Raw genomic sequence first — 18,207 nt, forward strand, 5'->3', positions numbered from 1 at the left:
ATATGAGACTGTTATGTCTCATCCACTTACATTTTTATAAATATGGAGGTAGGAATTATAATTGCACTTCACTTCAGATACTAAATGGACCCTTTACCTCTTATTACAAATAACTCAGAGGCAGGCAAATGATTAGTCAGAGCTATTTTTTAAAAAAATCTAAAATTCATGTCTGAAGACCCCTTAAAATCAATTTGAGATATTTAGCTCATTAAATTCTCCAGGGGTTGTTAACCAGGTTGATGAAGTCCATCTACCATCTATGTGACAATTAGCAAAGGAAAAATGGAAGAACAAAGCCTGTTTTTATGCAACTTGTGACCTCAATGGATCTCATGACAAGGGTTTGGGAAAGATGTTCATGGACTTATACAAGGATATTTTGTTCAGTATAAGTTATAGGGGAAAGGTAACAGAATATATCTAAAACCTAAAACACAGTAGATTAAAATGATTCAGTGCAACAAAGTAGTATTGATCTGATTAATATTTAAATTTAAAATGACAAAATTAAATCTTAAAGGAGATAATCAGTAAAATACAGAGGCTTTCATAAAACAATAGAGTCTGAAAGACTTAGAACTTTCATCTCCAGGCTCTTTAAAGTTCTTTCCCTATGCATTCAGGTTCCTTTTGTCACAGTGAGGGAGAATTCCTTGCTGAATATAGTGTGGAAGAATCCCAAATTGGATGTATCTTAGAACCTGGGCAGGCTCAAATGGCAAGGGGTTGTAGGGAGGTGAATTTCTCCCCTGAATCTTAGGCAAGATAATCAGAAGAACCAGTGCACCCAGGAACGATAGTGTGAATTTTAGATTTACTCCATCATGTTTAGTCTAGCAACCAGGAATGTATACACCCCTACTTAAGGATTAAGAGTTGAGGAGGATGACCTATGGCAGACATGTGCTAGCAATTAACAAATAAGAAACAACTGACAGACCCCCTGGGCTGTCCTAAGTCAAGCTAAAGCTACCATTGCTACACAGGAAGTGATGTAAAAAACAGTCTATATATTTCACCTCACTTCCTCTCTCTAGGCTCTTTCATGGAGACATGGTTCAGGCTCCTTCACAGAGACATAGTTCTTGCTCTCACTCTCACTCTCATTCACAGAGACGTTGGTCTCTGTCAGCAGCATGGGGAGTGCTGGGCAGTGTTTGTCATCTTGGTGTCTGCAGCTTGCCGGTAAGGGATTGGAGAAGCTCTGTAGCATGGTTAGGTGAGACCTCTTCCCTGAGCGACCTGGGTGAGTGGTTAGGCTGATTCCTTTTTCCTTTACCTTCCAAAACACTATCCTCTTAGGAAGCCCCTAATCTTTTTTTTTTTTAAACCCTTACCTTCCATCTTGGAGTTAATACTATGTATTGGCTCCAAGGCAGAAGAGTGGTAAGGGCTAGTGTAATAGTTAAAAGAGTCGGAGCCATAAACTGTAATAATTAAAATAGTTGAAGGCCATAAACTGTAGTGAGTTAAAATAGTGGAAGACTTAAATTGTAGTAGATATGAGTGGGTGAGTAAATGTGTGACCGCAAAGATATGTTTTCAACATAGTGCCTTGTTTTAAATCAAATATAAGGTGGTCACCAGGGAAATATTCCCAATTATGAATATACCCAAATCAACTGGGTTTTATAGAGAATTTAATTAATAATACAATGAGTAATTAAAGAAAGAGAGAAAGAGAGAAAAAGAGGGAATAATGAGAAAGGGATAAGTCGGCCCTGGCCAGTCCTGGCCAACCCAGGCCTAAGCCCTAAGAGAAAAATCAGTCAGTCCTTAATCACTCACCACAAGATCTGTCCAAGCAAGGATTCTAGTGACATCAGGCCAGCTCCATCTCAGCTGACTTCACCAGCTCAATCCTCAATCTGAAAGTTTCAGAAATGTCCCTGAGAGAGACCCTTCAAGGCAGCCTTTCCCAGCTGACTGTGTCAGAGAGAGCTTTTCATCTCCTTTTAAAGGGCATTTTCTCCTTTGTCACCTCCCCTAAATTCTTACATCTACCAATCACAGTAGATGTTTCTCAAAGGACAGACTATTCTTAGTTCACACGTAAGAAGGTATGAACTTTTGAGTAATTCACGCCAGGAAAGCTCTGAGTAAGTTTCTCAGCTCTTTGTTCCTTGTAAATTCACAAGTTGCTTGACCTTTATAGGTACTTAGCACCCCTTTGTATTAGTTCTAAAAATAGGCATGGCTTAAGTAGGGGTTTAAGTACTTTTCATTGTTCAGCAAGGAGTTTTCTCCCCTAAAGCAGGCTTAAGTATGGGTGGAGTAGAGATCTCACATTTCTGATCTAAGTAGAGTTCACTGCCCAAATGGGGAATGGTCTTAATCCAATCTTATGAAGTAGGGTCTGGGAATTTTTAAGGTTCACACTAGGCAATGGGGGTCAAGTGACTTGCCCAGGGTCACACAGCTGGGAAGTGTCTGAGGCCAGATTTGATCCCAGGACCTTCCATCTCTAGGCCTGGTTCTCAATAAACTGAGCTACTCAGCTCCCCCCTCCCCCAATATTCTGAGGAGGCCTTGTGGATGAGTTCTCTGAACTTCCCTTGGCTTAGGCTAGGCTAGAGAAATCTTATACCCCTTTCTCTCTTCTTCTTAATTCCTTCCCTCTATATTAATTAAACCACCATAACATTCCCAAACTGACTTAAGTATTTTTGTTGGGATTTGAATTAATCCCTGACGACCACTAGTATAATATATTCAGTCAAAAACCCCTAAATTTACCCCTTACAGTTTGGCTAATCCACAAAGTTTGTGACCAGGACCTTCAAATTTCTGTGAAACCTTTCTTTCCTTTCTCTCTTTATTACTTCCTTAAGTCAGTCTTTTAAACATCTAACTCAGCAGTTCAAAACACAGCTGTGAGATCAGGTGAGTATAAAACTTTTTTCCTCTTTTTTTCTTAATTTGAATTGAACACACCTTTTTTTTTTTTAACCTAAAGTGACAGGATCTTAATCTGTTTTAGCCAGGGAAGCTGTTTACAAATCTCCCTTCCCTTAGGGAACAAACAACCCAATTAGCCAACCCTCACTGACAATATTAGCTGGCTAGATTATGCTTAACTATTGATGAGGAAAACCTGGAGGATGTTTTGGTCTTGTCCTGATCCACATGTGTCTTTAGTTTTTAAAATTAATTGAGGATTAAACAAACAACAACAACAACCCCCCCCACCCCCAAAACCAAAACCTGGTGAGGCCAGGTAGGAAAAGTGGAGGCTTTGCTCAAAGAGAGAAACAGTTTTACCCTGAAGGGGAAATAGGGGAGGCTTGTGACCCCTCCCAAAACAAAGAAAAACTCAGCCTTAGCCTCAGGCAAAAGGCTTTGTTTTCTGTCCTTTGGCCTAGGGGACTTGATTGGATGAAAAGGCTCTTAAAAAAGATCTGCACCCAAATCTTTTGTTTTCACTCCTTGACTTTAACCCCTAGCCAGTAGCTGACATCTACTGACTAAAACCAAAATTGTAAATAATTTAAAAAGATATGTAAAAATGAATACCACATTCTATAAAATTTGTATGACATTTGAAAAATTAGGGACATTAAAGATTTCAGAATATCTCCCATTTCTTATGCTCTTAAGTCATTTCATTCTTATACTCCTAAATACTGTGATGAGAAATGATACCCTGAAAATTTTTGAAGCTAAAATTCAGGAAAACATAAAAAACCAATTGGATAATTTTAAATACTTCTTACAGGATCAAATGGCAAATACTGACCCCACCAAAAACATGTTTGACCCTTACAAATCTGCTTCTGAACCTCTAAATGAGGAAATTCCTTCCCCCAAAATGGAAATGGAAAACACTTTTCTTATAGCTCAGCTAACAGACTTGTTCTTTCATGGTCTGCAAATCTTGGTTGAACTTACTTCCCAAGTCCCTTCTCCTGAAATCTCAACTTCTGAAATCCCAGTTTCTCTTGTTCCTTCTACACAAACACCAATTCCATCCCCAGGGAAATCTCATCCTAAAGAAACTCTTTCTAGTCAAACTGACTCACAGGTACAAAATTCAACTAGAGGCATTTTTCCTCTAAGAGAAGTACCTGAAATAGGACAGAATGGGGATGTGGTGACTCTAAGGCATAATATACCATTTACTCCCCAAGAAATAAATGAATTCACACAGAATGTTCCCACATATGAACAAGATCCCTTTCTGGTAATGAAAAAGATGACAGACATATTTTTTTCAGTATAATCCATCTTACAAAGATGTTGAAAACTTGCTCCAGGCTTTTTTTAACCAAATGTGAGAAAAATAAAATAATTTCTCATGTCAATAAAGCCTGGGGGCTCAATGCAGCACACTGGCCATCTCAGGATTCTGAATGGGACTATAAAAACTCTGAGGATTACAGAATAATTGAGTTTGGGGGCTGATACCTAGATTTTGACCTTTCTAAAGAAAACTGTATAAGACAAATTAGAAGGTACTTTGTCAATAACTCTTGCAAAGTGATTAGGGATTATTTTAGAACTCATTGCCCAAGGTGGCCTCAAATGGATCTTGAAGAATTAAGAAAAACTTCTCTAAATGTTTCAAAGGGAAATAAAGAAAAAGAGGAAGAGATTAATGATCTCATAGAGATAATTGAGAAACATTTGAAATATTTAACAAATAAGATAAACTAGAAAAAGGGCATGATACTCAACCAATGGCACTTTCCCCTCTCCAAGAATCTTAACTATTGATCCAGTACCTGCCGATTCTGTGAGAAGGGCCACAGAATGATAGTGTAGAACTTTATCCAAGGCAATCAGAAATAATATGCAGTTTAATAACAACTACAGAAATAATAATTATAGAAATAACTATAATAATGATAATAGAAACAACTTTAGGAATGATAACTATAGGAATAGATATTGGGAAAATGATAACTCAAACCAAATGACTCCACAACAATATAACTTAAGTGGTACTCATCCAGAAAATACTTGGGATGCTAATACCCCTGGGGGTGGTGCCCAGGGAACTTCCCAAATACCATGAAGGTGTCTGGTGGTGGGGGCTGGAGCACAGGAATCAGAGGATACAACCTTTGATTTTCCAGAACCTGATGTCCTACTACCTGTTGTCCCTATCCATTGCCCCTCCTTCCATACTGATGAGCCCCATGTTACCTTAATGGTGGGTAACACCTATTATGATTGTCTTTTGGACAGTGGAGCTTCCAGGTCTGTATTAAAGAGTACACCTGATTTACATTGCTATTCCACTGACTGAGAGAAAGTAATTGGAGTGTCAGGGATACCCCAAAGAGTTAAAAAGCCTTCCCCTAGGATGGTGTGTGTAGGACCCTGAGAAATACAATACTCTTTCCTCTTGATGCCTGACTCACCTTTAAATTTTCTTTCCTTTTTTTTAAACATTATTTTATTTGGTCATTTCCAAACTTTATTCATGGGAGACGAAGATCATTTTCTTTTCCTCCCCCCTCCCCCCCCCACCTCTCCCATAGCCGACGCGCAATTCCACTGGGTATCACATGTGTTCTTGATTCAAACCCATTTCCATGTTGTTGGTATTTGCATTAGAGTGTTCATTTAGAGTCTCTCCTCAGAAATGTCCCCTCAACACCTGTAGTCAAGCAGTTTCTTTTCCTCAGTGTTTTTACTCCCACAGTTTGTCCTCTGCTTGAGGATAGTGTTTTTTTTTTTTTTCCTAGATCCCTGCAGATTGTTTAGGGACATTGCATTGACACTAAAGAAGTCCATTACATTTGATTGTACCACAGTGTATCAGTCTCTGTATACAATGTTTTCCTGGTTCTGCTCCTTTTGCTCTGCATCACCTCATGTAAGTTGTTCCAGTCTCCATGGAATTCCTCCTCTTTATTATCCCTTTTAGCACAATAGTATTCCATCACCAACATATACCACAATTTGTTCAGCCATTCTCCAATTGAAGGGCATCCCCTCATTTTCCAATTTTTGGCCACCACAAAGAGCGCAGCTATGAATATTCTTGTACAAGTCTTTTTCCTTATTATCTCTTTGGGGTACAAACCCAGCACTGCTATGGCTGGATCAAAGGGCAGACAGTCTTTTATCACCCTTTGGGCATAGTTCCAAATTGCCCTCCAGAATGGTTGGATCAATTCACAACCCCACCAGCAATGAATTAGTGTCCCTACTTTGCCACATCCCCTCCAGCAATCATTAGTTTCCTTTGCTGTCATGTTAGCGAATCTGCTAGGTGTGAGGTGATACTTCAGAGTTCTTTTGATTTGCATCTCTCTGATTATAAGAGATTTAGAACACTTTTTCATGTGCTTATTAATAGTTTTGATTTCTTTGGCTGAGAAGTGCCTGTTCATGTCCCTTGCCCATTTATCAATTAGAGAATGGCTTGATTTTTTGTACAATTGCTGTAGCTCTTTGTAAATTTGAGTAATTAAACCTTTGTCAGAGTTTTTTATAAAGATTCTTTCCCAATTTGTTGCTTCCCTTCTGATTTTAGTTACATTGGTTTTGTTTGTATAAAATCTTTAATTTGATGTAGTCAAAATTATTTATTTTACATTTTGTTACTCTTTCTAAGTCTTTCCTAGTTTTAAAATCTTTCCCTTCCCAAAGGTCTAACATGTATACTATTCTGTGTTTGCCTAATTTACTTATAGTTTCCTTCTTTATGTTCAAGTCATTCGTCCATTCTGAGTTTATCTTGGTGTAGGGTGTGAGGTGTTGATCCAAACCTAATCTCTCCCACACTGTCTTCCAATTTTCCCAGACGTTTTTATTGAATAGTGTATTTTTGTCCCATCATAGACAGTCTTGCTGAGGTCATTTACCCAAAGTCTATTCCACTGATCCTCCTTCCTGTCTCTTAGCCAGTACCAAATTGTTTTGATGACTGCTGCTTTGTAATATAGTTTGAGATCTGGAACTGCAAGGCCCCCTTCCTTTGTATTTTTAAAAATTATTTCCCTGCATATCCTTGATCCTTTGTTCTTCCAAATGAACTTTGTTATGGTTTTTTCTAAATTAGTAAAGATTTTTTTTGGAAGTTCCATGGGTATTGCACTAAATAGATAAATAAGTTTGGGTAGAATGTTCATTTTCATTATATTGGCTTGTCCTACCCATGAGCAGTTAATGTTTTTCCAATTGCTCAAGTCTAGTTTTAGTTGTGTGGAGAGTGTTTTGTAGTTGTGTTCATATAGTTCCTGTGTTTGTCTCGGGAGATAGATTCCTAAGTATTTTATTTTGTCTAAGGTGATTTTGAATGGGATTTCTCTTTCTAGTTTTTGCTGCTGAGCTGTGTTGGAAATATATAGAAATGCTGATGACTTATGCAGGTTTATTTTGTATCCTGCAACTTTGCTAAAGTTGTTGATTATTTTGATTAGCTTTTTGGTTGAATCTCTAGGATGATTTCAGTAGACCATCATGTCATCCACAAAGAGCGATAACTTGGTCCCCTCCTTGCCTATTTTAATGCCTCCAATTTCTTTTTCTTCTCTAATTGCTACTGCTAGTGTTTCTAGTACAATGTCAAATAATAGAGGTGATAATGGGCATCCTTGTTTCACTCCTGTTCTTATTGGGAATGCATCTAGTTTATCCCCAATGCAGATGATATTAGTTGATGGTTTTAGATATATACTGTTTATTATTTTGAGGAATAACCCTTCTATTCCTATGCTTTCTAGTGTTTTTAATAGGAACGGGTATTGTATTTTATCAAAGGCTTTTTCTGGGTCTATTAAAATAATCATGTGGTTCTTGTTGGTTTGCTTGTTTATATGTTCAATTATGTGGATGGTTTTCCTAATATTGCACCAGCCCTGATCCCTAGTATAAATCCTTCTTGATGATGGTGAATGACCCTTCTGATCACTTGCTGGAGTCTTTTTGCTAATATCCTATTTAAGATTTTTGCATCTATATTCATTAGGGAGATTGGTCTATAATTTTCTTTCTCTGTTTTTGACCTGCCTGGTTTTGGAATCAGTACCATGTTTGTGTCATAAAAGGAATTTGGTACAACTCCCTCTTTGCTTATTATGTCAAATAGTATGTATAGTATTGGGATTAGCTGTTCTTTGAATGTTTGATAGAATTCATTTGTGAATCCACCTGGACCTGGGGATTTTTTCTTAGGGAGTTCTTTGATGGCCTGTTGGATTTCATTTTCTGATATGGGATTATTTAAGAATTCTATTTCCTCTTCTGTTAGTCTAGGCAGTTTATATTTTTGTAAATATTCATCCATATCACCTAGATTGGTATATTCATTGCCATATTTTTGGTCAAAGTAATTTTTAATGATTGCCTTAATTTCCTCTTCATTGGAGGTGGTGTCCCCCTTTTCATCTTTGATGCTGTTAATTTGCTTTTCTTCTTTCCTTTTTTAAATTAGATTGACCAGTATTTTGTCTATTTTTTCAAAGTACCAGCTTCTAGTCTCATTTATTAGTTTAATAGTTCTATCACTTTTAATTTTATTAATTTCTCCCTTAATTTTTAGGATCTTAAATCTTCCTCAGAGGGGAGAGAGAAGCTGTAAGGTAGGAAGATAGAGAAAGGATAGAAGTTTTTGATACAACGAGGGGGATGATGGAGTCGAAGTAGAGATATGAGGTGGCAGGAATGAGTCTTTATTCATTACTAATAAGCCACAGCCAAGCTCTGATCAAAGGACCCTTCCGAAGGCTTTTACCAGTCCAGAGATCCAGATTCAATATCACACAGGTCAGAGAGATGATAGAGAAAGATTAAAGATGGAGCCTGGCCCAAGGCCAGGCTCCAGCAAGGACAGCCATCAGTGCGAGCTGGAAGGGAGCAAGAGCAGAAGAGAGAGAGGCGGAGGTGGCTGGGCCCTATTTAATCTCTTTGATATGCAAATATACACAGTACATAGGGGTGATCATCGTTGGTTAATGACAAGGTATAGGTGTGGTTTCTCTTAACCAGGTGAGCACAAAGAAACCTGTGTTACCGCCTAACCTGGGGGAAGCTGGGGTCAAGGGTCAGAGGCTTTCCCAGCCACGTGCAATACTGAGCATGCTCAAGACTGAGCATGCTCTCTTCTAAGACAACCTGTACATACCAACTGTTCCCCTTGCCCATAGCTAGGGGTGGACTGCTACAGATCTCTAGTTTGGTTTTCTTCTGGGGGTTTTTAATTTGTTCGCTTTCATTTTTTTAATTTGCATTTCCAATTCATTGATCTCTGCTGTCCCTTGTTTGTTAATATATGCACTCAGGGATATGAATTTTCCTCTGATTACCGCTTTGGCTGCATCTCATAGGGTTTGAAAAGATGTCTCACCATTGTCATTTTCCTAAATGAAATTATTGTTTTTATGATTTGTTCTCTAACTAACCAATTTTGGAGTATCATATTATTTAATTTCCAATTAATTTTTGATTTTGTTCTCCATGTACTCTTACTGATCATTATTTTTATTGCCTTATGATCTGAAAAGGCAGCATTTATTCTTTCTGCTTTTCTGCATTTGCATGCCATGTTTCTGTGATCTAGTGTATGGTCAATCTTTGTGAATGTGCCATGTGGTGCTGAGAAGAAGGTGTATTCCTTTTTGTCCCTATTTATTTTTCTCCATATGTGTTTTAACTCTAATTTTTCCAAGATTTCATTCACTTCTTTTACCTCTTTCTTATTTATTTTTTGATTTGATTTATCTAAATTTGATAGTGATTGGTTCAAATCTCCCACTAATATGGTTTTACTGTATATTTCTTCCTTCAATTCTCCTAGTTTCTCCATTAGAAATTTGGGTGCTATACTGTTTGGTGCATACATGTTGATTAGTTATATTTCATTATCTAAAGTCCCTTTTAAGAAAATATATTTACCTTCCCTATCCCTTTTAATCAGGTCTATTTTTGCATTGGCTTTGTCAGATATCATGATGGTAACTCCTGCCTTCTTTCAATCAGTTGAGGCCCAGAAAGTCTTACTCCATCCTTTAATTCTGACCTTGTGAGTGTCTACCCACCTCATGTGTTTTTCTCGAAGACAATATATGGTAGGGTTTTGGATTCTAATCCATTCTGCTATTCGTCTACATTTTATGGGTGAGTTCATCCCATTCACATTCAAAGTTATGATTGTCACTTGTGGATTCCCTGGCATTTTGATATCCTCCCCTAATTCTGACCTTTCTCCTTTAGCTATAAACTTTTAAGCTGGTTATTTACTTTAAATCAATACCACTAGTCCCCTCCCTTGATATGTTTCTCTTTCTAGCCCCTCCCTTTTTGTTCCCTTCCCCTTCCCCCTCTCCTTCCCTCCCTTTTTGTGTTCCATTCCCCCTTCCCCCTTAGTTTACCCTTCTCCCTTACCCTGTTGGATAAGATAAAATTCAAGATCCCAATGGATCAGGATGCTCTTCTCTCTCAGAGTTGATTTCACTGAGAGTAAGTAAAAACTCTCTTCCTCTCCTTCTTATAGGAGAATTCTTCCCCTCCCCTTCCCATGTGTAGCTTTGTGTGAGAAAGATTATTCTATTTAGTTTTTTTTCTATTCCTTGGAGTATATCTTAGTGCCATCAACGATTCCCCCCTCCCTTTTTCTTTCTACCCCCCCTTTCTCCATATCATCTTGATGCCACAAACTTTCCCTATGTGTGATTCTTCTTACTACTCTAATGATGCATACAATTTTTGAGAGTTACACATTATATTTTCCCCACATATTAATATATATATATATTGATATAAATGTAGTCCTTATAGAAGAGAATTTGAATAAAGGAAAAAGATAACATTTTTTCTCCTTTTCCCTTTCCTTTATATTTACCTTTTCATGTTTCTCTTGCTCTTTGTGTTTGGATATCAAACTTTCAACACAGCTCTGGTCTTTTCTTTACAAATGCTTGAAAATCTTGGATTTTGTTGAATGCCCATACTTTCCCCTTGAAGTGTATAGGTAGTTTTGATGGATAGCTGATTCTTGGTTGAAGACCCAGCTCTCTTGCTTTTCTGAATATCGTGTTACATGCCTTACGGTTGTTCAGAGTGGAAATTGCTAGGTCTTGTGTGACCCTGATTGGTGTTCCTTAATATGTAAATTGTCTTTTTCTGGCTTCTTGTAAGATTTTTTCTTTTGCTTGGAAGCTTTGGAATTTGGCCATTACATTCCTGGGAGTTGTCTTTTGGGGATTTAGTGTAGAGGGTCTTCTGTGAACTCTTTCAATGAATATTTTGTCCCCTTTTTCTAGAATCTCTGGGCAGTTGTCTTTGATGATATCATGTATTATGATATCAAGATTACTGTTCATTTCTGGCTTTTCTGGTAGACCAATGATTCTCAGATTGTCTCTCCTTCCTTCGTTTTCCAGGTCTGTCACCTTGTCAGTAAGATATTTTATGTTGTCTTCTAATTCTTTAGTCTTTTGACTTTGCTTTATTAATTCTTGCTCTTTTGCAAGATCATTGTCTTCCAGTTGCCTGATTCTGACCTTTAAAGACTGGTTTTCCTTTTCATTTTGGTCTTACCTGTTTTTTGAGGCTTTGAGCTGTTTCTTTATTTGCATATTTTTGTCTCTCATATTGCTGAGTTCCTTTTGCATTGTTTCCCATTTTTCCTGCCAGAAGGCTTCCATCTTTTTGATAATTTCCAATTTAAATTCTTCAAGAGTTTTTGGAGAATTTCCATTTCCTTTGGAAGGTTTTGGAGCATTTGTTTGTGTTTCCTCTTCTATCTACTCTGTATTTTGTATTTTCGCTCCATAAAATGTGTCCAAAGTCACCCCCTTCTTCTTGATTTTCTTGGTGTTTGGAGGCTTTTGCACTTCTGTACTGTTTGCCATCTCTATCTGAGTGAGGAGGACTGGCTCTTAGTGTGTCTGTCTGATGGTCTGAGGCTTTAGCCCCAGGCAAATTGTCTGTTCTCTGAAGCTGCGCTCTCTTCCTAGGGAAGCCCAGGGTCTGCTCTCCCCTGCCTGCTGGTGTTTTGGGTGTTACTGCTCTCAGTTCCCTCCAGTTGCTTCTCCGCTGCCTTACTTCCATGCTCTGAGCCTGGGACAGCACTGTTTGCAAGGTACCTCAGTGCTTTTGCTGGCCATGAGGTTTATGTCCTTTCAGAAACCCTGCACTCTGAGGGGGGAGGGGTCCTGGCCTCCTTGAGCTCTGAGGGCTCCTGATGGGATTAGGTTCAGCTGGGTTGGTCTGGAAGTGCCCCAAAGCAAAAACCTCCGCTGCTTCCCTGCCCCCCAAGACTGGCCCAGGTTACTTTCAAGGTATGCCCTTTGGAACAACCCCTTTGTGGGACCCGAGGTTTCTCTCCTTTCAGAATACCCTGCACTCTAAGGGGGGAGGGGTCCTTTATGGAGTTAAAAGGATAGGAGTCTTCTCTCTGCCACTTCACCCCAGAGTTTCCAGAGAAATGAGGACTCCCTGTAATAGTGTCAAAACAGTGTTGCAAAGGGGACTAGAGATAGAATAATGATCCTCAGGGGTTCATAGGAATTGCAGCTTCTAAAAACAGCTTCTTTATCTTCTGAGAACTACTACAGTTATCAAAATGAAATGAGCAAAGACTTTTTAATTAGTCAGAGCACCATGGGAAGTGTGTGTGGGCTGGGGACAGATTCTGTGTCCTTACTATGGTTGTAAGAAATGGGTGGATGCCCTTCAAATACTATCTTCCATTCCCAAACTCTACAAATCCCTAAACAAAGAATAATGATAAAGGATTAATTATTATTTTCTATTATACTTTCCTTACTTGGGCTGTATGTTTTTCAGTTAGTTAATCTGAGCTTGTTTCCTGTCTCTACTCATTTGCCATACTCTTAGGCAATCATGTGCCCATTTTCTCATTTTTCTCATCTTAAACAGATAAAGGTCAGGTGATTGCATCATCTTGGCATGGAGCAATGTGATGATTTGATGCCAAAAGCATGATGAGTTGTACAATCTGATGCTCATCTCTGTTCTCAAGCAGCTACTCAGTTGATTTCTGGGCAGGAGAAAAACAATTTCCTGGGTATTTGGGCCCTATCTTAGCATGTATCTTGGTTTCTGACCAAGGTTTCAAAGAGTTGGAGCTGTTCAAAGTTCCTAGTCCTGATCTACAGATGATCAAGGACCTTAATGAATTTTCAAGACAAGTAGCCTCTGCAGTTTTCTCAGGACCTAGTAAAGTAAGGAGGGTAAATATTCCCACTTTACAATGAGAAAATCAGATAAAGAGATATTAAATGACTTGCCCTGGGTCACACAAGTATTAAGTAAAAAACTCAGGATTCAAACCCAGGTTGTCAGACCTCAAGCAGATAACAAAAATCTAATTCAATTTTTATTTGCTAAATGCATAATATTTTATGCTAATCAGAGAGTAATAAAAAATAACAGATCAGTCTCTCTTCAAGGAGCTTACAGCCTACTTTAGATATAGAACATAGATTAAGAGTCAAAGACACATGCATGTATAAATGTACAAAGAATAACAAATAAATGACAGTTGGATCGAGATGCTGTGAATATATATAACTCCTGAAGTTATTCAGAGTGGGAGGGAAGCAGAATTCCTGATATAGGAGACTTTATGAACAGGGGAATTTCATATATCAGTGCCTTTCCAGACAACATTTAATGATTCCTATTCAGGTTTCCAATTTCAGTGTAACCCTAGGTATGAGCTGAGAATGTCTTTAACCTTGGTAACTTCCATTAGGAAAACCAGTATCATTGATACTGGCACCCCTAAATTACAAAAGCATAGTCACAAAATGTTAGAGTGGGAAGAATATCAAGTCAAGTTTATGTTCTGTATACAAATTTCCCTTGTTGGTAGCACTATTCTGGGCTTTGTATATTGAAAATAGGCAAGACCTGGGAGGTTCACCAATGAACGTATAGCTATCTTTTCAACATTGGAAAGATCAAAGAGGAATCAAGAAATTAAAATGTGACTCTATAGAGCAAAATTTAATTGGTTTTTATTGGGACTCATGACATTAAATTCAGGATTTGGTATTAAAGCATTATGGGGAGGAGGGAGAGGAGAGTGTACAAACTGGAGTTTGGAGGTATACATACCTGAAAAATCCAGGAGAGTCCTAATTTACAATACTGAGTCACATGTCCAAATAAATTTTTGGAATTCCTAAAAATTCCAGCAAAAAGTAAGTGAATGAATCATGTAAGTTTGGCAATAAAAATATTCATCACCAAAAAAATTGAGCCATAAAACAGGAAGAATCATTGACTGAAGAAGCATTATAATGATTCATGAAGGCTTATTCACACTTTCCATAAATGCTTATATACTTAATATGAGTGAGCATAAGGGGTGTGTGTGTTTTGGGGGTGGGGTTAGCATTGTGGTCATCATGTTGAATACTATGTTTCTAGTTGTGAAGCTTGAGAATACCAACTAGGCATTATAGGCTGATGTAAAACTTAAGACTGGCTTCTTGAGAATTGGTAGGGCCTTTCTGGAATAAGGTGCTTGCTTCTTAGTTCTATCTGGAGATTTCACCTTTCATCTACCTGATGCCCAGATCTTCCAGTTACTTATTTTTGCTGCCTACCTCTGGACACAGCTCTAACTGGCACCTGGCCATTTTAAATCCTCTGACTCTGGAACTCAGTCAAATTTGTCATTCTGAGCTTATCCAGGGAGTGTGTCATTTATAACTCAATAGTTTTAGGCCCAATTGATTATAGGGATTGTCTTACTTTTTTGTCTTTGTATCTCTACTGCCTGGAGAGGAAATATGGCACTGTGGATAGAAAGCTGGTCTCAAAGCTAGGAAGAACTACTCTTAAGTCTCACTTCTGGTACATACTGGCTGTGTGACTAAGGGCAAGTTAATTAACCTCTCATTGTTCTAAGCAACTCTGTAAGACTAAACTGCTGGAAAAGTTTTTTAAAAATAGAGCAGGGGGGCAACTGGGTAGCTCAGTGGATTGAAAGCCAGACCTAGAGATGGGAGGTCCTAGGTTCAAATCTGGCCTCACACACTTTCTATCTGTGTGACCCTGGGTGTATAATTGAAAATCTGTTACTCTAAAAAAGAGCTACATTTCCTAGGAGCCCACTGACTTCCTGTCATTACACACTTCCTATAGACAAGGAATAAATATTCAGTGGGCAGTCCTGCTCAGCCTCTTTGGCTTGAAGCCAGCGTGAGTCGGTAGGTCCTAGGTTAAAATTTGGCCTCAGACACTTCCCAGCTGTGTGACCCTGAGCAAGTCACTTAACCCTCATTGCCTACCCCTTTCCACTCTTCTGCTTTGGAGCCAATACACAGTATTGACTCCAAGATGGAAGGTAAAGGTTTAAAAAAAAAAAAGAAAACGGCTAATCAGCCATGGGCATATGGTTTTCCTTTTGTATCCTCTTTATTACTTTATTTCTAATAATTAATTAATAAATTCCTTAAAATATAATATTTTTACTATTAAGATTTAATTTTAGCTTTTATAGTTGGCAACCAGAAGGGATAAGAAAAACTCTCAAAAAGTTTTTTAAGATAACCTAGATAAATTTTTAAGCCTGCCAAGGCTTTTTGCCTAGCCTTCCCCCAACCCCCCATGAACTCTGAGAGGGCTCCAAACTCTCTACCTGAGCTGCTGCCCTGCTCCTGTCAGTTTGTTTGTTGGGTTTTTGTTTTGTTTTATTTTGTTTTCTTTCCCTATTTTTTGCCTGTTTTCCCTCCCTACAGGCCTGGCCATTTTCAGTTTGAGGACTCTTGCACTCTGCTTTAGTCTGTGTTTATATTCCTTGTTCCTCAATGCTGTCTCTGGCATTGCTGATACTGCTTCCTCCAGCTCCTGGCCCCCAACAATCCTCCTCCTGATCTCGAATTCTACTCCTAAATGTCTAAATGCCTCCACCCCACTGATCCTGATGTGCTGATGATTGCTGCCACTGAGAAGCTAGGAGTCCTTGGAGCTGCTCCTCTGGGAAGATGGTAAAAAAACCAGGGTGTCTTTTTCCTTAGGCAACAATTAGCCTCCTAACTCCATCTGGTGAAACTAGCATTTTACCTCAGGGGGGACAGGGAGAAGTTTTTACTCTTCCAAACAGGAAGTTGATTACAAGCATGGTGTACTCTATGAAAGAGCAGTTCCTTGTATATTTCAAACAATTTCTACCATTCATGAGTATACTGATCCTTTTACTTAGCGTGCCTAAGATTCAGGAGAGAAATTCATTTCCCTGCAACTATTTGCCATTTGGACCTGCCCATTTGGAGATTCCTAGAATCCATGTTCTCCCTCCCTATGGGAAATACCACAGTACAGACAAAAGGAATCTGAATGGAGAGAGAAAGGAACTTTAAAGAATGTGGAGGTGAAATTGTAAGCTTTTTTAGACGCCATTTTTTAAATAAAAGTCTCTGTATCTTATTTTATTTTGCTGATTGTTTTGTTTAAGATTTAATTTGGTTGATTTTAAGTTCATGTATTAATGTATTCAATACTATTCTGTTACACTGAATCAGTTTAATATACTGTGTTTTAACTACTGATATATTCTGTTACCTTTCCCCTATAACCCTACTGAACAAATATTATTGAATAAGCCTATATAAAAAGAAATTTTTCTTCCATTTTGACTTTGTAAATTGTCACATAGAGGATGGATGGACTTTGTCAAAACAGGTTATAATTGTATAACAATCTTTGGAAAATTTAATGAGCTAAATATCTCAAATTGATTTTAAGGGGTCTTTAGATATGATTTTTAGATTTTTTTCAACAACTCTCACTGATCATTTTGCTTGCCTCTGAGTTATTTGTAACAAGAGGTAAGGTCCATTTTAGTAGCTGAAGTGAAGTACAATTATAATCCCCACCTCCCACATTTGTAAAAATGTGAATGGATGGGACATTACAATCTCATACTAAAGGAGCTAGGAAGTTGATCCCAGCACATGGTACCTTGGATGGCTCCCAAAAGAAAACATCTCTCATTTATAACTCTTGAGCACACTTTACCCTTTCACCAGAATGATCTCTAGATTCTTGGTGACATTTTTTTAGACCCAACATCAACAGTTCAGAGATTTGGTTTTTTCTAGACTTCTCTGCCACATTTTTGTAATGATGGCAATAATAGCTTTTTAAAAATATCTCAGCCAAGGTTGAAACATTGCTACACCTGAAAAACTTGTGACAAGTATCCTTTAGCTTCTAAGGTTGTTTTTTTTTTTAAATTAAATGTCATACAGCAGACTCATGTAAAATATGATAGTGGGGTTGTTTGCTATTGTCATTAAATGGGCTATTATAATATGGGGATATTGATACTTTTAGAATGTGCATATCATGTTCTACTATTGTTCTTTATAAAAAATACTGTTACTTGGATCATAGCCAGGTTTGAAAAAGAAAATGGATCTCATTTTGGAGGTGGGAAACCTTTGTATTCTACCTTTCCTTAGCTGACACATTGTGTCAATGATTGTAAACTATATATTTTTGATTTTTAAAACTATTTTTATTATCATTTTTGCTTGTATGTGCAATATACTATTTCAGTTTTATTTTTTCTCTCCTTTTTGTATTTGAAGCATGTCACCAGTATTAAGATTTTCTTTAACTTTTTTGATTTTGCAGTAATATAAGTTTAAAATATATTTGCCCAAATACATACCCCAAAAGCTTTAGACTATAAAAATGATGCTACTGTTTGTTAAGAAAAAAATTATCGGACTTTGCTTAATGATTCTGTCTGATTCCAGGAGAAAGGGAATACAAAAAGAGCCATTGCACAGTGCCAAAGAAGCACAAAACTGAACTGCATTGTGCCAATTGAGCACAAGGTCAAAAAGACCAACCAATCCCAATGGGATTGATGAAATTTTGAGCCAAGACAAGAGGACTTGAACTTGTTTGGGGTTCAAGGTTGAGGCTGTTTTGACATATGTCAGAGGCAGGTCTTCCTTGCCCCACATTCTACTAAGTATTTCAAATTTGGCTCCTACCTGGTTCCTGTAATCTAGTCTCTATTCTGTCTTTCATAGTGTGGCAACTTCCTGTAGTCTTGGTAGCAAATGGGTAAGTGAAATATTACTGCATTTTGTCCTGCAGACTTGTGGGATAGAAATTACTTTAATTGGGACCTGATTCAAGGACCTATTATAAATTTATTTTCTTTTACTTAAAAATTTTTACACATAAGACTTTGATAGTCTATATTTCATCCTCAAATTATTTTCTCTTTTATTTGGATTTTTTTGGATGTTTTTGATT

The sequence above is a fragment of the Monodelphis domestica genome, chromosome 2 (assembly GCF_027887165.1).
Source record: "Monodelphis domestica isolate mMonDom1 chromosome 2, mMonDom1.pri, whole genome shotgun sequence".
NCBI lineage: Eukaryota > Metazoa > Chordata > Mammalia > Didelphimorphia > Didelphidae > Monodelphis > Monodelphis domestica.